We start from the raw sequence: 9135 nt of genomic DNA on the forward strand, positions 1-9135 counted from the left end.
AAGTGCTTGACAGCTTGTTGCCACGTTAAAAAATGCAGTTAAATTAGCAGTTGGAATCATTCCGTTAAACTATAATTGAAGAAAAAAAAGAGGAGGAAAATATGGAGAAATTTGACATGCATCCGAGGCATGTATATATTATTAAATTCTGTGTTTATACTGCTTTGTATTAAATATATTAATTTTATTCTTTTTAAAAAAATATTATTTTATTCACATGTTCATACTGTTTTGTATTAAATATATTATTTTTATTTTTCCTTAAAAAATATTATTTTATTCAAGTGTTCACACTGTTTTGTAGTAGATATATTATTTTATTGCGTTGTTTATATTATTTTATTGTGTTGAAAGTTAAAATAAAACAACTGATATTGGGTGTTTTGTAAAGTGAGAAGATAAAATAGACAAAGTAGCTTGTTGTAGAGCCTTATTGCTAAATTTGTTGCTCAACTAATGTGGATGCTTTGAGTGCTTGTAATAGCTTCTCAAGAAGTACAAGTACAAATATTTTGTTCAATTTTTTGTGTTTCACTTTATATTCTATCAATCACAACTTGTTACATATTCATTTGACATTCCTTATAAAATAATCAAACTTTAAATTGGTAAAAAATAAACACATGACATACCGTGACTTTTGTAAAAAATAATCTATATGTATGTGTGTAAAGTTCACTCTTAGATATTTGAACCCGACTCTTACCCTACACTCCATAAAATACTTATATTTGTGGAGTAGCTATCACATCAAAGGTGTACGGTGGTTATGACATGCCATTATCAATAGAGCACAGAGTACAACACAAAAAAGAACTTAATATTTGTTTTAAGAAAAATATTGTACATCATTGCGTTAATAAATGCCAAAAATAATTAAATAGGACGAAAATGCATAGCACTAGCCATTTTATAAAAAACAAGTTGATGACCCGGCTGAAGACATGAAATAATTTTATTTCATTCTAAAATAATGTTAAGGATACAAAATTTTTAACATTGACAAGTTTTGATTAGAACATTGCTTTCATAAGAGCATTCACATCAAAGATGTTACTGCTAAAATGCTATTTTAGAACTCAAAATAATAAAATAGCTATATCAAAAGTGTTATATTTTAAAAAATATAACTCTTGGCTACAGAAAATTGCTAGCTAAAACTTAAATTAAAAAAAAAAAAAAAAAAAGAATTCTGGCATGGTATGTCGGCCAAAATGGCCAAATACCACAATTTTTTGAAATTTTTAGCAAAAAATCACTGTTTCGGAAATAAATGGCAATCTACCACTCTTTCTAGTACTCGAGTTTGGTGAACTCGAGTACCCTATTTTATAGTTCCACCGTGGCTGCTGAGTTGGAAATTGGCTATTAAAAAAAATAAAGTGGTACTCGAGCTTGGTAAACTCGAGTACCATGCAACACAATACTCGAGTATATCAAGCTCAAGTACCTCTTATAAAAAAAATAAAGAAAATATTTTTTCTACAGTACTCGAGTTTACCAAAATCGAGTACTATGTAATTTTTTTTTTTTTTTTTGCTTGAGGATAATTGACAAATAAACATAAAGATAAAAATAAGTAGCTTTTACATGTTTTTATATATTTAAATAGAAGCATTGTAAGATATAGAGATTTTAATTTCGAAATATGAATTTAATTTCTACATTGATTAAAATTGTTCATTGTTTTCTCATAAAAATTGTTCACTATTTTCTATATAAACTATTTCTACGATTTTACATAAAATTATTTTCTGTTCAGCATTATTTAAAAAATTGTTCACTCTCTTTTCTGCGTAAATTATTTTCTGTTCACTATTTAAAAAAATTGTTCACTGTTTTCTCGTAAAATACCTAGTGAAATCGTGTTTTCTAAATTTAAACGTCAAATCTGAATGCTTTTTCATGTTTAAATTTCACAATAATTGAAAATCCAAATCTGTATGTTTTTTCATGTTCGAATTTCACAATAATCGAATCTGTTTTTCTGCATTGATAAAATCTATTTTGATACACACTTTGTCAAAATTATCCAACAATGATAGATTGTGATTGGTTGTTTATCACTTTCTAATAAGCTCACTATTTTTTCTACTTCACCTACAGTCTACCATGTAGAACTATAGAACAAGTGCGACAAAATGAGTAGAAATTATAGATGATTTGAATACAATGAATCGTAATGTATTAAAAATTTCGCTTTATTACATTTTATTATTATTATTATTACTCCTTATTTAGTTTATCTAAAAAGTTAAACATTTTTGGGTTTATCCAAAAATCTATGCCACAAAATACATTGCGGGAAATCTAGACCAAAGAACTGCCAAAATAAAAAATTGAGCGGCATTGTTGCTGTACGTAAATAAGTTGTCATAAGCAGCATAAATTACCAACCAAAAAAAAAAAAAACAGAAACTACGTCCACCTGATCAAATAAAGGTGGTAGGTTGGGTTTTCAGTTTTCACATACAACTTCGAAGTAGGTTCTTAACCAAATATTTTTTTTCTTTAAAGCCTTTCAATATCAGATTTGCTATATACTTTCCCTCTGTCTAGGGGCTGAGAGAGAATAGAATTTATATGTCTGGAAAAAAAAAATGTTTGTAATAGAATCTATGTTGGTTTAATGGCTGCAATCGTGCTGAAAATGAAATAAAATGTAGCTCAATAATCAATTTTCTATTATGACTTTTACCTCAGAGCATGTTTTGAGTATCCATTTATGTGTGTGATTTTGAACTTGTTTCTGTGTTTTTTTTTTTTTTTTTTTGGTGTTTGAAAGTAGTTGTGCCTGTTAAAAGTACTAAATGCTGATGTTATGATCCATAACACTCAAAACTGTTTGTAAGATAGATTTGGCTCAAGTAGGACATGATATACTGTTCACTAATTTCTGCATAAACTAATTCTAGTATTCTGCAAAAAATTATTTTCTGTTCAACATTATTTAAAAAATTGTTCACTCTCTTTTCTGCGTAAACTATTCTATGTTCACTGTTTAAAAAATTGTTTGCTGTTTTCTCATAAAACACCTAGTGAAATCATGTTTTCTAAATTTAAACGCCAAATCTAAATGCGTTTTCATTTTTGAATTTCACAATAATCGAATCTATTTCTCTGCATCGATAAAATTTGTTTCTACATTAATAAAATTTACTCTCTACACATCATGTTTATTGTATATTCGAATCTGCTTACGGCATTCATAAAATTTATTTTTTGCATTAAGTAAAACTGTTCACTGTTTTCTCGTAAAAATTGTTCACTGTTTTCTGCATAAATTGTTTTTAGCATTGGCGCAGTTATTGCACTTAAATGGTTTTTGTGTTTTTTTAAATATGTAACCATATGAATAATGGACAAACTCCATGAAAGAAAAATAAATGATTCGTATAAATAACCTAATGGTAAATCCCTTAAAAAATTCGAATTTGTAAAAAAGTTTGAATTAGTTGAATGTAAAATTCGAGAAAAATCGATGGAAAATCAATGAACTACCAAGTCGTGAAGGTGTACATAAATGTACAATTAGTCTAACTTGTTGAGAAATTTGATTTCGTGAGAAAGTACAAAATAATGAAAATTCAATGAAAAAGTATGTACGTTAGATGTATAGATCATAGAATTTGTTTAAAAATTTGAATTCTTGAATGTACAAAACTGTGAAAACTCAAGGGAAAGATTGTGTACATTAGATGTATAGATAGTACGAATTTGTTGAAAAATTCGAATTTGTTAAGTGTGTAAAATCGTGAAAATTCAAATGAAAATTGAAGAACATACTAAATTGAGTAAACTTAATGGAAAATTAATTACATTAGATGTACAGATCATCCAAATTTGTTTCCAAATTTGAAGTCGTCAAATGTACAAAATAGTGAAAATTCAATTTAAAACTATGTACTAATGTACTAATCATCCTGTTTGATGAAAATTTCAAAATTGTGAACGTACAAAATCGTAAAATCTTAATGGAAAATGAAATTGTTGAACATACCAAATTGTGAAAATTCAATGGAAAGTTGTGTACATTAGATGTACAAATATTCAGACTTATTGAGAAATTTGATTTCGTTGAAAGTACAAAATCGTGAATATTCAAGAGAAAATTGTGTACATTAGATGTACAGATCGTTCAAATTTGTAAAAATCAAAATTTGGATGTACAGATCATTCGAATTTGTTGATTGTATAAAATCTTGAAATGCAATATAAAATTGTGTAAATTAGATGTACAGATAGTCTGAATTTGTTGAAAAGTTTGAATTCGTTAAATGTACAAAATTGTGAAAATTAATTGGAAAACTGTGTACTAATGTATTGATCATCCGAATTTGTTGAAAAATTCTAAATCGTTGAATGAACAAGATCGTGTAAACTCAATAATTAATGAACAGTTAATCTTTAGATTTGCAAAAGTTAAATGTACATAATCATCAGTTGTCAGACATTAACAACAACATTTTGTATTGCACAGAACGTGCAGACTTGATGGCTGCTCTTGCACTTCCCCTTTAGATGCTTCTTAGCCTTTTGGATTGCATGAAAACGGTCTAATCGCCTTTGCATTTGATTGTTCTCTTGTTCAAGACGAGCAAGTATGTTGGCAGGTTCATCTCTAGGTAACTCGGCTGAGCGTGCCTTAGGAACTCGTAACCCATGCCATCGACAATACACCTCCAACTCATTCCTCTGCCTAAATTATTTTCTATTCACTATTTAAAAAATTGTTTGATGTTTTCTCATAAAACACCTAGTGAAATCGGGTTTTCTAAATTTAAAAGCCAAATCTGAATGCTTTTTCATGTTTAAATTTCACAATAATCGAATTGGTTTTTTTGCATTAATAAAATTTGCTATCTGTACATCATGTTTATTGTATATTCAAATCTGCTTACTGCATTCATAAAATCTATTTTCTGCATTAATTAAAACTGTTCACTATTTTCTCATAAATTTTTTTTACTTTTGCATAAACTATTTTTAGCATTCTGCATAAAAGTATTTTCTCTTAAGCATTATTTGAAAAATTGTTCACTATTTTTTCTGCATAAATTATTCAATGTTCATTAGGTGTTTTATGATCCGGAGGCTCAATACCAATGACTACCCAAGAGAAAGCATAATAATAATATGGAAGCATAAACAATGATAAAATAGATAATAAAGAAGTAAATAGCAAAATAGATATATTTAAAATAAGGTTAAAATGGAGTATGGAATATGAAAATAGAAACTAGTAAAATCTTACTTGAATAAAAACTTCAGTCTTTGACAAACTTGAAAACAAACTGCTATCTTTGATATAAGCCTGAAAATAAAGCTATCTGAAGAGAAAGGTTACAAGATTACAAGAGGGGAGAGAGTACAAAAGTCTTTCTGAGGGAGAGGGAAGACTATTACAAAAGGCTTTCTAAAACTTTGAACTTAAAAGCTTAGAATCTTAGAAACTTAGAAACTTGTCTTCTGTCTTCGTAGTCCGTCTCTTTTATAGGTGAAATGAACCATGGTAAAGTAACTTGAGTAGGTAAATTTAACTCAAGTTAATCTGTCGGTGGTATGGAAATTAGTACTGATGAGTAATAGTCTGTCTGCGCCTGCCTGGGAATCTTTCAAATCTCAGGAATCTATCAGATCTCCTTTTACGCATGCTAGTAAACATAGTAACTTTTGAACATCTGTTTGTATTTGTTTGGACTGTCTTGATTTGTCTGGACAGTTTTACTTAATGCAAAAAATAGATTTTATGAATGCAGTAAATAGATTCAAATATACAGTAAACATGATGTCCAGAGAGCAAATTTTATTAATGTAGAAAAACCAATTCGATTATTGTGAAATTTAAACATGAAAAAGCATTCAGATCTGGCTTTAAATTTCGAAAACACGATTTCATTAGGTGTTTTATGAGAAAATTGCAAACAATTTTTTAAATAATGAACAGAAAATAATTTACGCAAACACCAACTATAGTCATACGAACCACATGCAGAAAAAATAATTTACGCAAACACCAACTTTCCATTGAATTTTCACGATTTGGTACGTTCAACAATTTCAATTTCCATTAAGATTTTCACGATTTTGTACGTTCGACAATTTTGAAATTTTCATCAAATCAAGATGATTAGTACATTAGTACATAGTTTTATATTGAATTTTCACTATTTTTTACTTTGATGACTTCAAATTTGGAAAAAATTATGGATGATCTGTACATCTAATGTAATTAATTTTCCATTAAGTTTACTCAATTTGGTATGTTCTTCAATTTTCATTTGAATTTTCCGATTTTACACACTCAACAAATTCGAATTTTCAACAATTTGTACTATCTGTACATCTAATGTACACAATCTTTCCCTTGAGTTTTCACAGTTTTGTACATTCAACGAATTCAAATTTTTAAACAATTCATCGATCTTACATCTAATGTACATACTTTCCATTGAATTTTCATTATTTTGTACTTTCAATGAAATCAAATTTCTCAACAAGTCTAGACTAACTGTACATCTTATGTACACCTTTACAATTTGGTACGTTCATTGATTTTCCATCGATTTTTCTCGAATTTCTACATTCAACTAATTCGAACTATTTTACAAATTTGAATTTTTCGAGGGATTTACCATTAGGTGATTTATAGAATCATTCATTTTTCTTTCATGGAGTTTGTCCATTATTCATATGGTTACAAATTTAGAAAAACAAAAAACATTTAAGTGTAATAACTGCGCCAATGCTAGAAATAGTTAATGCCGAAAACAGTGAACAATTTTTATGACAAAACAGTGAACATCTTTAATTAATGCAAAAAACAGATTTTATGAATGCAGTAAGCAAATTTGAATATACAGTAAATATGATGTGTAGAGAGAAAATTTCATAAATGTAGAAACAGATTTTATCAATGCAGAAAAATATATTCGATTATTGTGAAATTCAAACATGAAAAAGCATTTAGATTTGGCGTTTAAATTTAGAAAACACGATTTCACTAGGTGTTTTATGAGAAAACAGTGAACAATTTTTTAAATAGTGAACAGAAAATAATTTATGCAAAAAATAGAGGAACAATTTTTTAAATAATGCTGAATAGAAAATAATTTTATGTAAAATCGTAGAAATAGTTTATACAGAAAATAGTGAACAATTTTTATGAGAAAACAATGAGCAATTTTAATCAATGTAGAAATTAAATTCATATTTTGAAATTAAAATCCCTTGTATTACAAATATAGCAACATATCAATTAAAAGTTTCAACTTTCATGTTCAAGACATAAAATCATAATTGATATGTTATAGTCTTATCAAACAAGATGCCTAATCTTATCGCAATTACGAAGTAAAATTTATGAGCTTATAAGGAATTATGATTTAGATCTTCTGTATGCGAATCTTATAGTACAAAATGTCCAATGTTCATACACATATAAACTTAGAAAATACAAGACTTTTATTTAAAAAGAAAAAAAAATACAATAGGATTTTAGGTCTCTAATCCCAACAGTCATCCCTTAGAATAAGAAGCATCACTAGATGTTTAAAGAAAAGATGTAGCTTCATTCACTCTTGGAGTACCCGGGGCATCTAATTGTAAAAGAGGCAATGGAGTCTCAAAATTGAGTAGTTGAATTGCTTCCTTTATTGAAGGCCAATGATTGTGTTCAGTGTGAGTACACCAAAGCCCTATAATCAACAAACTCTTCAAATATTGTTCATCAAAACATACACCCAACCTTTTGTCAGTTGTGTTAAGAACCTCTCCTCTTTCGCAGAGCACCTTAACCTAGCCCAACATGACTACTTGATCTTTTGGGGCACTGTGATTGATTGGTTTTCTTCCATATGCTAACTTCAATGCAACAATTCCAAAACTCTAGACATCTGATTCCTTACTGGCCTATGGGTTGTGACACATCCTAGGTCCATATAGCCCTTGTACCTACCAAATCAGTAATTTGTGATGCCTTAGCATGGTCCACAAGCCTAGCTAATTCGAAATCCCCAAGTTTGACATTGAAATTTGAATTAAGCATAATATTGCTTGATTTTATATCCTTATGCAACACACAATGTTCCTATCCTTCATGCAAGAAGCAAGGCTGAGGCCAATTCTTGTACAATTTTGTACCTCACTTCCCAAATCAATAAGGTATCTTCTCTAAAAAGATGTAAATCTAAGCTTCCATTAGGCATGAAATCATAAATGAGTAATAGTTGTCTTTTACTTCTTTCGTGGCACCATCCAATGAGTTGCACCAAATTCTTGTGTCTTAATTAACTGATAATTTTTACTTTTGATGCATTTATCCCTTGTCTAGACCTTTCTGATACCCTTTTAATAGCAAAAATGGAATCTGAGTCCCTTAAATATCCCCTGTAAACCTCATCAAATCCTCCCTGGCCTAGCTTTTCTTTATCGTTGAAATCATTTGTTGCATGAGCCAATTCATTGTAAGAGAACCTCCTAGGTCTTATTCCCCTTTTGAATTCTTCATCAAGGGCATGATCTTCTTCGTTATCCCTCTTATTCCTCTTCCACAAGGCAAACAGAACCATGGCCAACCAACCAACCAAAATAAATCCACATGCAATGAACCCATAGCTAACATGGATATGTTCCTGTTGGGACTTTTGGGTTGGTATTTTTATTATCAATTTCCAAACTTGAAATAAAATACCAAGAACAAATAGCATGTGATGCAGAATCTAGGGGGGGGGTGTTTGGATTTATGATTTCCATAACTCAATTCTCTGTTTCCATAACTCATAACTCAAAAATGGTGGGACTCATAGCAAAAAGGTTACTTGGCAAACGATAACTCTATTTTCATCACTCAATTATCTGATTTTTGAGTTATGAGTTATGGAAACTGAAAACACATTTTGGCTGTTTTCAGTTTCCATAACTCATAACTCAATGACATTTTTGTAATTAAACACACATAAGGGACCCACAAACAGTACCAGCCACACCTTTTCCTTTTTTTTTTCTTTTTTTTCTTCCCTATCTTTTCCTGGGTTCGGTCTCCCCTGTTCTTCCTTTTTTTTTATCCCTTCTCCTGGGTTCGGTCTCCCCCTGTTCTTCCCTTTTTCTTTTTTTCTTCTTCTTCTTCTTTCACTA

At 29.4% G+C, this 9135-nt stretch overlaps 1 pseudogene; it reads right to left on the reverse strand.

The window, feature by feature from the left end:
* Positions 1–7551: 7551 nt before the first annotated feature.
* On the reverse strand, positions 7552–8570 carry LOC136067436 (L-type lectin-domain containing receptor kinase IX.1-like; annotated as a pseudogene).
* Between the last annotated feature and the right edge of the window lie 565 nt (positions 8571–9135).

The sequence above is a fragment of the Quercus suber genome, unplaced genomic scaffold (genome assembly GCF_002906115.3).
Source record: "Quercus suber isolate HL8 unplaced genomic scaffold, Cork oak 2.0 scaffold_72, whole genome shotgun sequence".
NCBI lineage: Eukaryota > Viridiplantae > Streptophyta > Magnoliopsida > Fagales > Fagaceae > Quercus > Quercus suber.